Below are 17,309 nucleotides of genomic sequence, written 5' to 3' on the forward strand. Positions count from 1 at the left end.
GACTTACGTGGCAGCAGGTCAGGCCGCGGGCTGCCTCCACACCATGGGTGTGTTGCAGGCATACCAGGTTGACCTGCTACGAGATTTGGACGAGGGACTTAGCTCCGGGACCATCAATATTGAGGAGTTGCGTCGCACTGCCGACTTAACTCTTCGGGCCACGAAACACATGGCGCGGGCTGTTGGTCGGTCCATGGTGGCCCTCGTGGCCACAGAAAGGCATCTGTGGCTCACCTTGTCCGACCTCCCGGACAAGGATCGAGCTGTGCTGTTGGACGCACCGATGGCTCCTCCTGGACTGTTTGGCGACGCTGTGACATCCCTGGTGGGACCCGAGCAGGCTCTGGTCCTAGAACGAGAAGTGCGCACACTCCTGAGGAAAGGAGCCATGGAGGTGGTTCCCCCCTCAGTTCGAGAGTCAGGCTTTTACAGCCCGTACTTCATCGTTCCGAAGAAGGATGGTGGGTTGCGTCCCATTCTAGATCTATGCTCCTTGAACCGCTCTCTCAGGAGGCTCAGGTACAGGATGCTCACCCACAGGGAGGTCGTGACTCAGATCAGGTCCGGGGACTGGTTCGTCACAATAGATCTGGAAGATGCATACTTTCACGTTTCCATCCTTCCTGCACACAGGAGGTTCCTGAGGTTTGCTTTCGGGGGCGAAGCTTACCAATATCGGGTCCTCTCGTTCGGCCTAGCACTCTCGCCCCGCACCTTCACGAAATGCGTCGACGCAGCACTGACCCCGCTGCGGCTCCAGGTCATCCGCATTTTAAATTACCTCGCCGACTGGCTGATTCTGGCTCAGTCGGAGCGCCAGGCATTTCGTCATCGAGATGTCATCCTCACCTGCATGAAGGTGCTTGGGTTTCGGCTAAACGCCGGCAAAAGCGTGCTCTCTCCAGCGCAGAGAACCACCTTTTTGGGCGTGATATGGGACTCGGCCAGGTTGCAGGCACAGTTGTCGCCTGCTCGGGTCGAAGTCATCCTCACCTCGGTCAGGAGAGTGAGGGAAGGCCAGCCACTCACTGTGAAGCAGTTCCAGAGGCTGCTGGGTCACATGGCCCATTTCCGGGTTGTCTGACTTGTCATTGTGTTTTCGGATTTGTTAATGTGTTTTCAGATTTGTTAATGTGTATACGGATTTGTTGTTTTGTTTTTGCATTTGTTGATGTGTTTTGCACTTCTCGGCCACCGTAGGTTTGTGTGAAGCTCACACACCAATTTAGTTACTCCCAGTACTCCCATTATAACAGGGACATGGAATGAGGACAGACATGTGTAAATGCTTTACTGTAAATTACATTAAAAACATCATATTATAAGCTCTAAGAGACACCTCTTGAATTTCTATAGTTTTTTTAATCTTTCACGCATATAACATGAAGAAGTGTATTACTAAATACATCATGTGATCATTCACAAGCCTTATTCTGCAGATCATAGAGGAACTGATCTCTTTAAAAATACTAGACTTTTTCTGTCCAAAACCAAACTTAATACGGCTTAGAAACACACCACAGTAACCTCAGTATTGTGTAGAGCTGTGATCAGAAATAAACAACAGAATATGAAGAGTTATAGATTACAGACGGACTGCAGTGGATTAAATGAGGAAATCGAGACCAATACAGCAGATATCCAGCTCATGATAACATCCATCGACATCCTGCAACAGGAAATAGATAGATAGATAGATAGATAAATAAATAAATTTAATTCAGTTTATTTGTATAGCAGTTTTAACAATTGACAACTGTGATTTAAACAGTATAACTAAATTTTATAGCTTTACTTTATAACTTTACTTTTAACATGTTTTACATTTAAAATAATGCATAGTGTATTATATTATATTATATTATATTATATTATATTATATTATATTATATTATATTTCAGTCTCAGACATTTCCCTGCCAGACCACTAGAGGGCAGCAATTCTGTACACCTGTTGGGTAGTTATCATACACTCATCATACACGCTCCTTTGTGTCACCTTGTCTTTGTCTTGTGCCTGTCATCAGTGTGTGTATGTGTTATGTCTAACTTAGTGTTAATCTCAGACTAGACTGTATTTGTTCCTAACCTTTGTTTTGCTCCCTATGTTTTGTTCTTTTATGACAGAGAAGTTGTTTCTTCACCTCTGAATCATGACAGTTATATTACATCATAATGGCTACTGAACAATGACACAACTGTATGATTTTGGAACATAATTATTTATATATTTGTCTTTATATATGAAAGTTTATTAACAGATGTACTGTATGTATTTTGTAAATATATTACATTGGATAGAAATGATTATTATTAGTGTTAGTATTTGACCTACCAAAACTCTCTGTTGTTCTTAATCTCCAGCCAGGATTCACGCTCCTTCTCACTCAAATCATTCCACAGACGCGAGCTGCAAATCATCTGAAACTTTAAAAACTAGTGACAGGAATTCAGCTGATTCACATGAGAATATTATCTATATTTACTCCTCTAAATAAGCACACACACACACACACACCCACTCTCTCTCTCTCTCACACACACATACACACACACACACACTCTCTCTCACACACACATACACACTCACACAGACAAATACACACACACACACATACACACACACACTCTCACACACATACACACACACACACTCTCACACACATACACACACACCACACACACACACACACTCTCACATACACACACACTCACACACACATACACACACACACTCTCACACACACACACCACACACACACACTCACACACACACACACAGATATACACACACCACACACACACACTCACACACACACACACACTCTCTCACACACACACAGATATACACACACTCAGCAGCTCAGGGGTTTAGTTGTTTGAGCCCCAGGGCCACTAAGCTACCACTCCTGGGCCCCTGAACTTAACCCAGAATTCCTCAGTTGTATATTTGAGATAAAGGTAAGTGGCTTTGGATAAGTGTCTGCTGTAAATTTAGCTTGAGGTGATAGAGAGTGTTAAGGATCTTCACACTGAGCTTAACCTGTAATTACTCTAATTATTTAAATGATCTCTAATACTCTATAACAGGATTAATCTCAGCTCTAACCTGAGTTAAGCCTAAAGCTACATGTCCACACAGCTGTAACTGTTCAGTTATTTCTGATGGTTGAGACGTGAGTGTGACAATAAGACTGTTATCATCAGAATCATACTTATCACTCCAGTCTCCCTTCCACTCTCCTTTTCTCCAGGGGTTCAGCAGCCTCACCAGTTTCACCATCTTTCCCTTAGACTTAATCTGAAACAGAAAAATACACATTTCAATTTCATTTTTTTTGTATTGAGCTTTTAACAATTCGCATTGTCTCATTGTTGAGTTTTAAATTAAATTATTATTTATCTCTTACATTTATCCCTAATGATCAAGCCTGAGGTGACGGTGGTGAGGAAAACCTCCCTGAGATGATATGAGGAAGAAACCCTTAGAGGAACCAGACTCAGAAGTGAGCCTCATCCTCATTTGGGTGACACTGAACAGAAAATAATGTAAATGTAAATAATGTCATTTCTACAACCTGTTTATAGTCCAATGAAATTGTGTAACCAAGAGCTCCTGAGGAACTAACAGGCCAGAGGTTATGGTTTCATAATAAAGAAGATTCCTAAACACACAATACACACACTACATACAAACTACGCACACACTACACACACTGCACACACAACATACAGACTACACACACTACACACACACTACATACACATTACATACACAATAGATACACACTACATACACACTACACACAAACTACACACACACTACACACACTTCGCACATACTACATACACAATAGATACACACTACATACACACTACATACACATCACACACACTACCATTACATACACACTACATACACGCTAGACACACATTACCAATACATACACAATATATACACACTACACACACAATACATATATATAACCCCAATTTTATCATCTCTACACTGGCTACCTGTTAAGTTTAGAATTGATTACAAACTGCTGCTACTTATGTACAAGGCTCTTAATGGTTTAGCTCCAACGTATCTAACTAGTCTTCTAACACGTTACAATCCTTCACGCTCTCTGAGATCACAAAACTCAGGACTTCTGGTAGTTCCCAGAATATCTAAGTCCACTAAAGGTGGTAGAGCGTTTTCTTATTTAGCTCCCAAACTTTATTACAGTCTTCCTGATAGTGTTCGGGGCTCAGACACACTTTCCCAGTTTAAATGTAGATTAAAAACTCATCTCTTTAGTCAGACGTACACTGTGACAGAGTGACCTGTCCCTATGCCCGTTGGTCCGTGCAGCACACACACACACACACACTCACACATTAGCTTTGTTTTTCGTTTGATGTTTTGTCCTGTTGTTGTGCCTCTTCTTACCTGTTGTGAGTGTTTGTCAGCGTCTGTGTTGCCGGTCTTCCACGTTGCCTCTCCATCATCGGCCGGTCGAACCCGAGCGCCACCAGCGGCCTGGATAAATAGCGCCGGGTGCGCTGTGAGTGGGCGTGTCGGCGTGGGGCAGCCGGAAGCCGGCTAGACCATTATACTGTCTGCTACAGGGGGAATAATTAAGTTTGATATTAATGTTCTGTGTTTTATTATTATTGTTTATCTTTTGTGTTTATTTTGATCAGCTTTTGGTTTTGGGTTCTAGAAATATTTAGTTGATATATGTCTATATATATAAAATTATGTTGTGTGGGGTGAATGTACATACTTACCTATTTACTTACCTCCGGTGTTAATGATGGTCCAAAAAGGGGCGGGGCTTGGCCTATAAGAAGGTGCCCCAGAGAGAGATCTGGGTCAGTTTTACCTGGCTAGCGAGCGTGCAAGTGTGGTGCCGTGAGCGGTTTATTCTGTCTGAAAGTAGTGGACTTTATATATATATTTATATTTTCTTTCCTTTTGTTTTTTTTCGGGTGTTTCCTTGGTTATTTTTGTAAATAGTGTTGGGTCGGTATTCACCTCTGGGGCACTGTAAAAAATAAACAGCACTTTTACACTTTTCCATCCTTGCGAGTATTGCCATCATTTTTCTTTTAGTTATTTTCCTTTGGAAACCCAGTCACGCCTGACAGCGGGTCTGCGAAGACCTGTTGTCTAACATTTGGTGTCAGAAGTGGGATGGCTACTCGCAAGTCTGCAACCAGAGGTCGAAAACCTAGAGTGGGGCTTCGCTCACAGAGCAAGGCTATGGCTGAGTCTGATGTGGCCTGGGACACGGCTGAGTCTACAGAGGAGGAGGGAGAGCTTCCACCAGCGCATCCCAAGGTGGCATCACCCCGACGACCCGAGTCACCTGCGGCGACATCTAAAGGTGAGATGTATTCAGTGATACGTGACTTCCTGAACGCACAAGAGCAGAGGGAGGAGCGTTATGTAAAGGAGATACAGAGTCTTCGAGAGTCGATTCTACAAGCTGTCCGGCCGGCTGAGGAGCCGACTGAGGACGACAGTCCACGTATGGAGCTTCCTACACCAGCCCGGCGGAAAAGCACAGCTTGTCGGGGAGACCGAGACTCACGGAGCGACATGGGGCACCACCACCAGCCGATGCCACGAACGGAGCCGAAGCTGCCAGTCTTCCAGCAAGGGGAGGACATCGAGAGCTTCTTGCACCGCTTTGAGTGGCTCGCTAGGACCTGGAGATGGCCAGAGGAGGAGTGGAGCTACCAGCTGGTGCCCCTGCTGTCGGGACAAGCGTTCGAAGCCTACCTGGCAATGGATGAGGACCGAGCGGTGGACTATGCCGAGCTGAAAGAGGCGCTGTTGGAGAAATTTAACATTTCCCCGGAGACTTACCGCCAGCGGTTCCGAGCCATGTCGACTCCAGCTGGAGAATCACCAACGGAGACATACAACAGACTGAGGAATTTATACCGTCGCTGGGTGAGACCTGAGCTGCACACAAAGGAGGAGATCGGTGAGACAGTGGTTCTGGAGCAGTTTCTGCGGGTCCTACCCTATGAGATTCGGGTATGGGTCAAGGAACACGAGCCAGCAACTGGACTGGATGCTGCTAAGCTGGCGCAGCAGTATCTCCACGCTCACCGTGGTAGTCAGCGCTCTCAACCGGTAAAAGGTAATGTTAAAAACACTTCCAATAGGTCTGGGGGACCTAACATTGACTTTGATACAACTCAGGCACAGAGAGGGGCGCCTGAGAAAAAACTTGTATGTTTTTACTGCCAACAACTGGGTCACAAGGCAACAGTGTGTCCAGTTCGTAAGGCAAAATTGACTGGCTTTTGTTATGTCCCAAGAGAGGAGACAATAGATAATGTAAACAATGTGCGCAAAACCCAGAATGCAAGTGACTGTGAACGGACAATATTTGAATGCTTTGTTGGACACTGGCAGCTCCTTATCATTGCTCAAGAAATGTCATATGTCACATGTTGCTTGTGATCATTTGGTCAGTGTACAGTGTGTTCACGGAGATGTAAAACAGTATCCCCAAACTGAGGTGAATGTATGTGTGCAGGACCAAACTTACCCGTTGAATGTGGCAATTGTAGATAACCTACCTGCTGACATGATTTTAGGGAGAGACTTACCAGTGCTCAGTGATCTACTGCATTCTGTTGCACCATGCATCCCTATTTCTAATGATGTCAATGTTGCTTGTCCGGTAATGACACGGGCGCAGGTGAAAACCGCTCTGCAGCCCTTGCCTGACTTACATCATAGGCTGCTGCAGGGCGGGACTAAAGGCCCCAGAAAGTCACGTCGCCAACGGCGACTGGAAAAAGGTTTGGGTACACCAGCTCCCATGATCCAAACTGAAGGTCTGGGAAATCATGACTGGCAGGTCCCAGAGAACATTGCCGAGTTGCAAAAAGCTGACGAGTCGTTGAAACCACTGTTTACCAGGGTGTTAGAGGGGAAACAAGCTGACTTATGTGGGGAAAAGTATGTTGTTGTCAATGATATATTGTACATGCAAAATCATGAATCTACCCGTCTGGTTGTCCCTACATGTTGTCGTCCCCTTGTGTTACACCTAGGTCACAGTGTTCCATGAGCAGGGCATATGGCACTCCAGAAAACCTATGCACGCATTAGCTCACGATTTATTTGGCCTTCCATGTATACTGATGTACAAACATACTGCACCACATGCCACACATGTCAAACGACCAATGCTGTGCGCCAAAGGCATAGGGCACCCTTACACCCTTTGCCTGTCATATCTGTTCCCTTTCAGCGCATCGCCATGGACATTGTAGGGCCACTGGAAAGGAGCAGTGCGGGGCATCAGTACATCCTGGTCATCAGTGACTATGCGACAAGATATCCGGAGGCCTTCCCTCTTCGGTCCATCACAACCCCAAAGATCATCAATGCCCTTGTCCAGTTGTTCTCCAGGGTTGGGATACCTGAGGAGATCCTCACCGATCAAGGGACTAATTTCACGTCGAGGCTGATGAAGTTGCTGCACCAGCAGTTAGGCATCACTGCCTTAAAGACAAGCCCCTACCATCCACAGACTGACGGACTAGTAGAGCGCTTTAACCAAATGCTGAAGAACATGCTGCGTAAGTTTGTGTCAGACACTGGAAAGGACTGGGATAAATGGCTACCGTTTTTACTGTTTGCCTACCGGGAGGTGCCTCAAGCCTCGACGGGCTTTTCTCCATTCGAGCTCCTGTATGGCTGGCAGGTACAAGGACCTCTGGATCTCCTACGGAAAGGGTGGGAGGCCGCTGCGTCTGGAAATGGGACGAATTCTGAGAAGGGGATAGTCCAGTACGTCCTTGAAATGAGGGACCGCCTGGAAAGCTACAGGGAGAAAGCCCAAGAGAACCTCCGACAGGCGCAGAAAGCGCAAAAGACTTGGTATGACCAGCATGCCAGATCCCGAGAACTGCAACCTGGACAGAAGGTACTGTTACTGCTGCCCACATCAGCAAACAAACTGTTAACGAAGTGGCAAGGCCCATACAGTGTCGTCCGTAGAATGGGACCAGTAACGTATGAAGTTCATCATCCAGACAAGGGTAAGAAGGTACAGACCTACCACATCAACCTACTTAAGGAGTGGAAGGAGGCACCCAGCAAACCCGAGACTGTATTGTTTATTCGTGAGGTGGAGGATGATCTGGAGGACGAACAACCAGAGCCGAAGGTGAGAGAGCCAGCAGAAGTTGATCTCCGTCATCTGGGAGAGGACAAACGGGCTGAGCTGCACCTCCTTCTGAGCCGCTATCCCTCGTTGTTCCGTCAGAGGCCTGGGCGGACCAGCTTGGTACAACACCAGATCCACCTGCTCAACCAGACACCTTCACGACAGCGACCATACCGTGTTCCTGAGAGGCTGGTGGCACCGCTGCAAGCAGAGATTGGGACGATGCTAGATTTGGGAGTCATTGAACCCTCGAAGAGCGAGTGGAGAAGCCCCATTGTGATTGTCCCAAAGAAAGATGGTACATTACGTATCTGTATTGACTTTCGGAAGCTGAACGCCCTGTCAAGGTTTGATGCCTACCCCATGCCACGCATCGACGACCTGCTGGAGAAGATTGGTCAAGCCAGGTATATCACCACGCTGGATCTCTGTAAAGGATACTGGCAGGTCCCTCTGGAGGAAGCGTTCAGACCCTATACGGCTTTCCGCACCCCATTGGGGCTATACCATTTTACGGTTCTACCTTTTGGGCTGCATGGGGCCCCTGCAACATTCCAGCGACTCATGGATCAAGTCCTTAGAGGCTGTGAAGAGTGGTCAGCTGCATACCTGGATGACGTGGTCGTTTACAGTGCAACTTGGGAGGATCATCTTCGGCACCTCAGAGACACCCTGACTAAGATCCAAGAGGCTGGTTTATCCTTGAATGTGGCAAAGTGTGAGTGGGCGAAGGCAGAGACCAACTATCTGGGGTACCATCTGGGAAACGGCGAGCTGAGGCCACAGGTGGACAAGGTAGAAGCCGTCCAATGTAGCCCAAGACCCCAGACAAAGAAGGAGGTTCGAGCCTTCTTGGGACTGGTGGGATGGTATCGACGATTCATTCCAAACTTCTCAACCACTGCCGTCCCATTAACCAACCTGCTCTGTAAGAGTATGAGGAACCCAATTGTCTGGACTGTGGAGTGTGAGCTGGCCCTCACCACATTGAAGAAGCAGATGTGTTCGGGTCCCGTCCTCTTAAGTCCGGACTTCAAAAAAGAATTCACAGTTCAGGTAGATGCTTCAGATGTGGGGATTGGAGCAGTCCTGGCCCAAGGTGAGATGGGTGAAGAAAGGCCCATAGCATTCCTGAGCAGGAAACTGCTACCCCGAGAGAGGCGATACTCTACCGTGGAGAAAGAGGGGCTGGCGATCAAGTGGGCATTGGAGAGCCTCCGGTATTACCTGCTGGGAAGGGAATTCACTTTGGAGACTGACCACCGAGCTCTAACGTGGATCCATACCATGAAGGACCACAACGCTCGGGTGACTAGGTGGTACCTTTCCCTGCAACCCTATCAGTTCAAGGTCAGACATCGACCTGGGGTCCAGAACAAGATTGCTGACTATCTGTCCCGGAATCCGGTCAGTTCGCGGCCTGGAGAGGGGGGAGGTGATGTGACAGAGTGACCTGTCCCTATGCCCGTTGGTCCGTGCAGCACACACACACACACACACACACACACTCACACATTAGCTTTGTTTTTCGCACTGTTAAAAATAAACAGCACTTTTACACTTTTCCATCCTTGCGAGTATTGCCATCATTTTTCTTTTAGTTATTTTCCTTTGGAAACCCAGTCACGCCTGACAGCGGGTCTGCGAAGACCTGTTGTCTAACATACATGTCTAATACATCCCATAATATTGTGCACTATTACATCAGACCAAATGCACATTATCATCTAGTGCTCGATAATATTATGAACAGCAGCTACGTTAATTCCTCTCCACTGCTTCTCTCTTTCTACATCCCAAGGCATCCAGAAACTGTACCAGCTCTGATTGTGCCAGCTTCTGCCATGAAGATTTTGGACCTCCACTGAGACGAGGGCGACTCTGTGAGGATCCTGAGACATCTAGAGATCTACCAGCTCCAGTTAGACTCTGCTATACTAAAGAGGAGATGTGAACTCCATGTGGTCTTTTACACCAACACAACATTTATCAGACTGTATATTTATAATCACAACCCCAGTGTCACCCATATGAGGATGAGGTTCCCCTTTGAGTCTGGTTCCTCTCAAGGTTCCTTCCTTTACCATCTAAGGGAGTTTTTCCTCCCCACAGTCACCTGAGTCACCTCAGACTTGCTTATTAGGGATAAATACATACACATTTAAATATATCTAATATTAATCTAGAATTTTGTATTATATTAATCTTATATTATATATATATATATATATATATATATATATATATATATATATATATATATATATATATATATATATATATATTATTCTTTATAATAACCTTTTGTTCTATGTTTATGTTCTGTAAAGCTGCTTTGAGCAATGTTAATTGTAAAAAGTGCTATACAAATAAACCTGAATTGAACTGAACTACACACACACTACATACACACACTACACACACACTACATACACACTACATACACACCACACACATACTACATGCACACTCGTATATCAATACAATGTGCATTATGTATTATGTATTATGTGTTTTATGTACAATGTGTAGTATGTGTTTTAAGTAAATGTAAGAATTTTAAGTAATGTGTAACAATAGTGTTGTGTGTTCCGCGTATGTAAATTGTTCTTCTTAAATTGTTCTTTTAAACACTCTTTTGAGCCAGTACATTTTTATTCCTACCTATAATGATAAAACATGCATCCCCCCAACAGAAAAATAAGTGTACAGATTTCAAACACCACATAGTGAAGTACCTAGAGCAGGGGTCACCAACCTTTTTAAGACTGAGGGCTACTGTACTTCAAGGGTAATGAGTAGTACGAAAGGGCTACCGGTTTGATACAAACTTCCTCAAGAGCAAAACTGCACAGATCACATTTTAATAATAATAATAATAATAATAATAATAATAATAATAATAATAATATGGTGAAGAGACTGCTCACATGTCAATGTTAATTATTCTCCACAATTATTAACAATGATTTATACAACAATGATGGAAGGAATATTCACAAGTAATTTGGTCTTTTTCAAAAATGTTCACATTTCTGTGCACCATTTTTAGTTTAATGTTATGGTGTTTTCAATGAACACATGTTATCTCTTATTGTCTGTAAATGTCTGTTAGTGGGAAGCCTGGCACATTCTGCACACCAGTGTACTGTAATCTGGTGAATAATTTGACACTGCAAGTCAGAGTGAGTCTTGTAAATGTGCATCCGTTAAGGCGTGTTCTGTGTTTGTTCTTGATAAAGTTAATTTTATAAAAGGCTGATTCACAGAGATAGGTTGAACCAAAAAGGCATGCAACTTTCATAGCTGCTGTGCATACACCACTGTACTTTTCTGTGTCCACAAGGCACCAAAAGTTTGATGCAGACTGATGGGCTTTGAGGTGGAGGTCATTTTGCAACGTTAGGATTTCTATCTCTACCTGTCCAGCATCCAATTTGAAGAGAGCACTTAGTTGCTCAGCAGTGCATGTCATGTTCACTTGCATGAAAGGATTTGTAACGGCTTTTTCTGTCCTTAATGCGCTGCCGGGTGGGTAGTTAGCATTGAAACTTTCGTGACGCAGACTGAAGTGTCTCGCCACATTGTGCCGCTGTGCCGTCGCAACAGTCGTCCCGCAAATGAGAGACACACACTTTTCTTTGACTGACGTAAAAAGAACTCTTCTTCCCAAACACTGTGAAAATGGTATGTTTTCTGTCGCTTTTTTGCCATTTTTTGGGGTGTAAATCACAACTAACTCCTCACCGTTGCTGCACCACTTCCTTGTGTCAGGATTCGGACGTGACATGCGCGCAATATTGACATTTGACTTCAGAAAAGGCCAGAGTTCGTTATGTACATAAATGTACATTTTTGTTTTAATTTTTTTTAATTAAATAAAATGAAATTAAATATTGTCATTTTAAAATCTACGTTAATGCAAGCGTTTTTTATTCAAAAACTACAGCAAGAAAATTTTTTTAGGCGTAGCTATATTTTGACCAGTGCTATTTTAGAACGTGCCTCGCGGGCGCCTTAAGTGTTCCTTGCGGGCGACCAGGTGCCCGCGGGCACCGCGTTGGTGACCCCTGACCTAGAGTCTCTTCTTTGATTGCACCATCAGGTTCATGCATGTATGTGATTGCTTTGGTGTTTGCATTTCGGTGCATATTGTATTTGATTTAGTAAATGTATTTGTTCTTTCTTTCAGATGGTGAAATGCTGGGAGGCCGTCCTGCCAAGGGTAAAAGCCATCATGTAACTTTAACATAATCATTACCATTGATAAGATTCCATGGCAGATGAACAGCAATGATAATGGGGATAAATACTTTTTAACTGAAAATCATTATTATTATTATTATTATTATTATTATTATTATTATTATTATTTACAAATAAATCCTAAATTCAACCTGGCTATTTGCAGGCATATTTACACCTGATTGCACATGATTTAAAAGCTTTGTTAACAAAATCAACTGCAAATATATACTTTGGTTTGTCTATATTTGCATGCCTATGCAGATTCACTAAAAAGGAGACAGTAACAGATGAACATCAAAGCCACTGTGCTGTCTTAAAACACTATAAGAAATTATAAAAAGTGTTCCTTTATAAACGCTATAACCTCCTGGATAATTATATGTTCAGACCATTCTGCCCTTCTCTATGGTGGCCGAGAAGTGCAAAACAAATTAACAAATCCGAAAACAAATTAACAAGTCAGACAACCCGGAAGAGGTTGGTATACAAAACAAATTAACAAATCCAAAAACACATTAACAAATCCGAAAACACAATGACAAGTCAGACAACCCAGAAATGGTAGTGTATCGTTTTTGAATGGAAACTTACCGATCATTGGACAAGACACCTGTCACTCAAGATATACAGGTATGGAATCTTATGTGTAATGTGTAAAGTTCTCCGTTTAAATATAAGAAAATAACAGAATTAATCCACAGTAATCCATTCCATCCATCCATTCCAACTTTTCCCTGCGGCAGACTGTTGAACTTCATGTATACCTTGAGTGACAGGTGTCTTGTCCAATCACAAACTATAACAACCTCTTCCGGGTTGTCTGAAATGTCCTTGTGTTTTCTGATTTGTTAATGTGCTTTCTGTAATACCCAGGCTGGTATTGCCGATACTGATACCAATACTTTTTACATATTTTGTTTAGTGTGATATGACAACAAGTTTAAAGTAAAGTAAAAAAAAGTAGGCTGTAGGTTTACCAATTCCATATAATAGCTGCATAATGACAAGACAATAAACTACTCTCATATTATATAATTATAAAGAAAATCAACCTATAAAACAGGTTGAAATAAAACACAAATTACACACAAATAAAAAAAATTGACTCTTAACCTTGTCACAAAATATTCCATATCCACTTTTTGCTGTTCTTAACAACAAATGTAAATCAGGCACCCTTGAAAATCAGTACCTCAATTTTTTTTTAAATAAACATAATAAACATTTTTACAATAAACAAACATTTGTTCTGAAACAAAATATTCTATATCCACTTTTTGTTGTTCTTTACAACACATGTAAATCAGGCACCCTTGAAAACCGTTAACTCAAATTGTTTTCACAAAACATTCATGTTTACAAAAAAAATAAATAGAAATAGGCTCCCCTGAAAATGTGAAACCTGAGTCTGTTCTGAAAACTGTCCTTATTCACAGGTTTTTGTTTAGGAATAAGAGCATGTTTACAGTTTTCCCTTTGAGTCTGTTCCGTTTTTTGCTCACTACCTCGAATCGTAGCGGGAAAATAAAGGACTGCAGCGCTCCGTCACAGAGCCGCAGTGCACACACCTGACCGGCGGAAGGAGAAGTCCCCTAACCGGATATAATTACACTTTTCTGGTGACAGCAAATTACTTATGATAACATAAACACTCACTCCAAATTACTGAGTTTAAATATCGATCTTTTTTATATGAGAATCGATACTAGAGCAGGAGACGTTGGGATCGTAAAATACCGATACTTTAGTTAGTATCGGTCCGCACATCACTTCTAGATGAATGCTAACTGTCCAAACTGTCTTTACTTAGACAGACCTAAAAGTACTTGAAAGATTTATTTTGTCATTCATTTTGTATATTATATTTTTCATTTGTACAGTTCAAACTGCAGGAACCACAGTGTCACTGATGCAAAACACCATTCTCACAAAGCAATGTACAAAGCATGCTATGTAAGCATTTTGCTTAGCATCAGTGATCATCAGTGGATCAGTGTTCGTCTTCTTGACCTAGCAAAAGAATGAGGCTCTATTGGGTTTCTCAGACACCAAAAATGCATCTTTGGTAATCCAACACAGTTGTCCACAATATTTAAGATTTCTTGGCTTACACTCATAAAGTCACTTAATTTTTTTTTCCAACACCTGATTTTTAAACATTAACAACTGTTCACTACCATCCTTCAGTTTTCTGTAGTTGTGCTCTGTAGTAGCATGCGCACCAAAATTGCAAAGCTGCAAAAAGCTGAAAAATGTACACATCAGGAGAGGGATATAAAAATATTTCCAAAAATATAAACAAGCACTCATTAAGAAGTGGAACATGCTAAGCACCAACATACATCTGGCCTGTATGGGTGCAAGAAAAAAGCCACTTCTCAAATTTCCAACTGGAGTGATGTATGAAGTTTGTACAAAGACAACTAAAATATCAGAAAATATCAGATGAAATGGTGAAGTTAATGTAGAACTCTTTGGCATGAATAAAAACAAACAATAATCTCCAAAACACCAGCATAATGGTGAATCATAGTGGAGGTTTCTCATCTACAGGGAACCTGTCAAGATCAAGGGGTTGATGGATGTAAGCAAGTAATTGATTAATTCTATAGGTTACAAGGTGCTTCACAATAATCAAAACAGAGTAAAATCCACTGCTGAAACCAATTCAGATATATATTCTGGGGGCTTGCCATGTAGGGCATTGTATGTAAGAAACAGGATTTTAAAAATCTCAGCAGTGTTAATTTCGTCACCTATTTTTAATTTAGTCTTAGTCTTGTGCCAAATGTCCTTGTTAGTTTTAGTCATATTTAGTCATTCACATATCTTTTTTTGTTAGTCAAGTTTTAGTCGACTAAAAGTCTTTACAATTTTCTGACTAAAACTAGACTAAAATTAAGTCTTTTTTTAAAATAACACATTATTACTGAGATTATTACTGATAAACATTTCAGTAAAAAAAAGTGTTTCACATCTCAAACATTGGTTAAATGTCATAATTACCTGACAAAATACACTTGTTGGATGATGATTGTTGAATGCAAATGTTAAACGTGTCTGGTTTTCACTTTCTGATTTAGGAGACACATTCACAAATGATGAACCTGTTCTGAAGAGAATTTTATTTTAAACAACACAATTCAAAAGCTGGAGCCCAACAGACTCCGACTGACGACTTAAGTTACAAAGGGTTTTAAAACTGTTTTGGTTGCCTTGTGTCTCATGTTTCTGTTCAAATCAGAAATAAAATAAATATATAAAAGAATAGGCCACTTTACTGTGGGCCTAAAATACAACCTATTTACAGTCCGCGAATCACAAAAGTATCAGTGAGAAGACGTTTAAACAGTGCATACACTCGAACTTGACCGCACATCATATTTACTTTATTCATATTGCTTTTAATCGTAGACCGGTCATCGGGACATAAGCTGTCATGTACAATAAAAGAGCCTGTGCAGTGACAGGAAATATAATGTAACACAAAAAGCCTGACTAGACCAGGGGTGGACTTGTGCTCAGGATTTTTTTTTTTTTGAGGGCGAATTCTTTCTAAGCACACATTAAACAGCGCGAAGCCACGAACTCGTGCTGAATATTTTAAAGGCGTAACAGCTGATGAAAAAGCAGAGACAATTGTAGACGAAAATGAAGAGAGATTTTATCTTAGTTTTTATTTTATACAAAACATTTTCATGCATGTTAATTTAGTCTTAGTCAGCGTTTTTGGACAGTGGTGCAGTCTTGTCATCGTCTCGTCTTAGTCATGAAAAAAAAGGTTGTTGACGAACATATTTAGACTCGTCTCGTCTGACGTAATTAACACTAAATCTCAGTGGTGAATAATGAATAGAAGCCCATTTTTAATAGATTACAATTTCAAAACATGATGGGGACAATACTGTGGTGGGGCCAAGATTAAATTACATGGAGATTAAATACACTGTATTTTAAGATTAAAATACAGTGTAGAAATGCAAACATTTTACCTTTCTGTTTCATATTATCAGAATTTATGGAATCACATTACAGAGTCATGAGTAAAGCTCATAAATTTGTGAATAATGAAAATATCCTGATCTGACCTCCTTGTAGCCGGCATTTCTTCTCTCTTTTATAGACACCAAACAAGATCTGGTAACTAAAGTTTTTCAGCAACTCCAGTGTCTTCATCACATCTGGAGTCACCCAGGCTGGAGGGCGCAGGCCATGCTTCCTCTGTGTGCAGGAAAGTGAGAGTTACATTGCATGCGTGTGAGGGATGGAGGGCGGGAGGAAGAGAGAGAGAGACAGAGAGAGAGAGAGAGAGAGAGAGAGAGAGAGAGAGAGAGAGAGAGAGAGAATGAGAGAGAGAGAGCGAGAAAGAGAGAAAGAGAGAGAGAGAGAGAGAGAATAAGAAAGCGAGAGAGAGAAAGAATGAGAGAGAGAGAAAGAGAGAGAGAGCGAGAGAATGAGAAAGCGAGAGAAAGAATGAGAGAGAGAGAAAGAGAGAGAGAGCAAGAGAGAGGTAGAGCGCGCGAGAGAGAGAGAGAGAGAGAGAGAGAGAGAGAGAGAGAGAGAGAGAGAGAGAGAGAGAGAGAGAGAGAGAGATAGGGGAGGGAACAGGTGTACCTACACTGAGATTCGGCATAAGCAAATCTTGATCCGAGTAAATGTCACAGTGGGCTTTTAAGATTTCTCTGTGAGAAACATAATCATCTAAGTTTACAGTCAAAATAAGCAATATTAATCTTATCAATTCTTTTATAGGAGAATACAATAATATAAGAAAAAGGAAAGCGATTCAGAGTTCTCCTGAACTTCTGAAAATAATCTTCCTTTCTTTTGGAATCTTCTTCCAGCTGTCTAGGTACAGCGTCTGATCCCTCGTTG

At 42.2% G+C, this 17,309-nt stretch overlaps 1 long non-coding RNA gene across 2 annotated transcripts; it reads right to left on the minus strand.

The window, feature by feature from the left end:
* Positions 1-1,397: 1,397 nt before the first annotated feature.
* On the minus strand, positions 1,398-10,295 carry LOC132845463 (uncharacterized). Of its 2 annotated transcripts, XR_009648430.1 has the most exons (5): positions 4,436-10,295; positions 3,411-3,533; positions 3,216-3,301; positions 2,336-2,410; positions 1,398-1,669 (listed from the first exon to the last, which is right to left on the minus strand). It is a non-coding gene; the product is annotated as an uncharacterized LOC132845463 (long non-coding RNA). The 2 variants fall into 2 exon arrangements; XR_009648431.1 differs by lacking the exon at positions 3,411-3,533 and having other exon boundaries at positions 1,400-1,669; positions 4,436-10,204.
* Positions 10,296-17,309: the final 7,014 nt, after the last annotated feature.

The sequence above is a fragment of the Tachysurus vachellii genome, chromosome 5, assembly GCF_030014155.1.
Source record: "Tachysurus vachellii isolate PV-2020 chromosome 5, HZAU_Pvac_v1, whole genome shotgun sequence".
In the NCBI taxonomy this organism is placed as follows: Eukaryota; Metazoa; Chordata; class Actinopteri; order Siluriformes; family Bagridae; genus Tachysurus; species Tachysurus vachellii.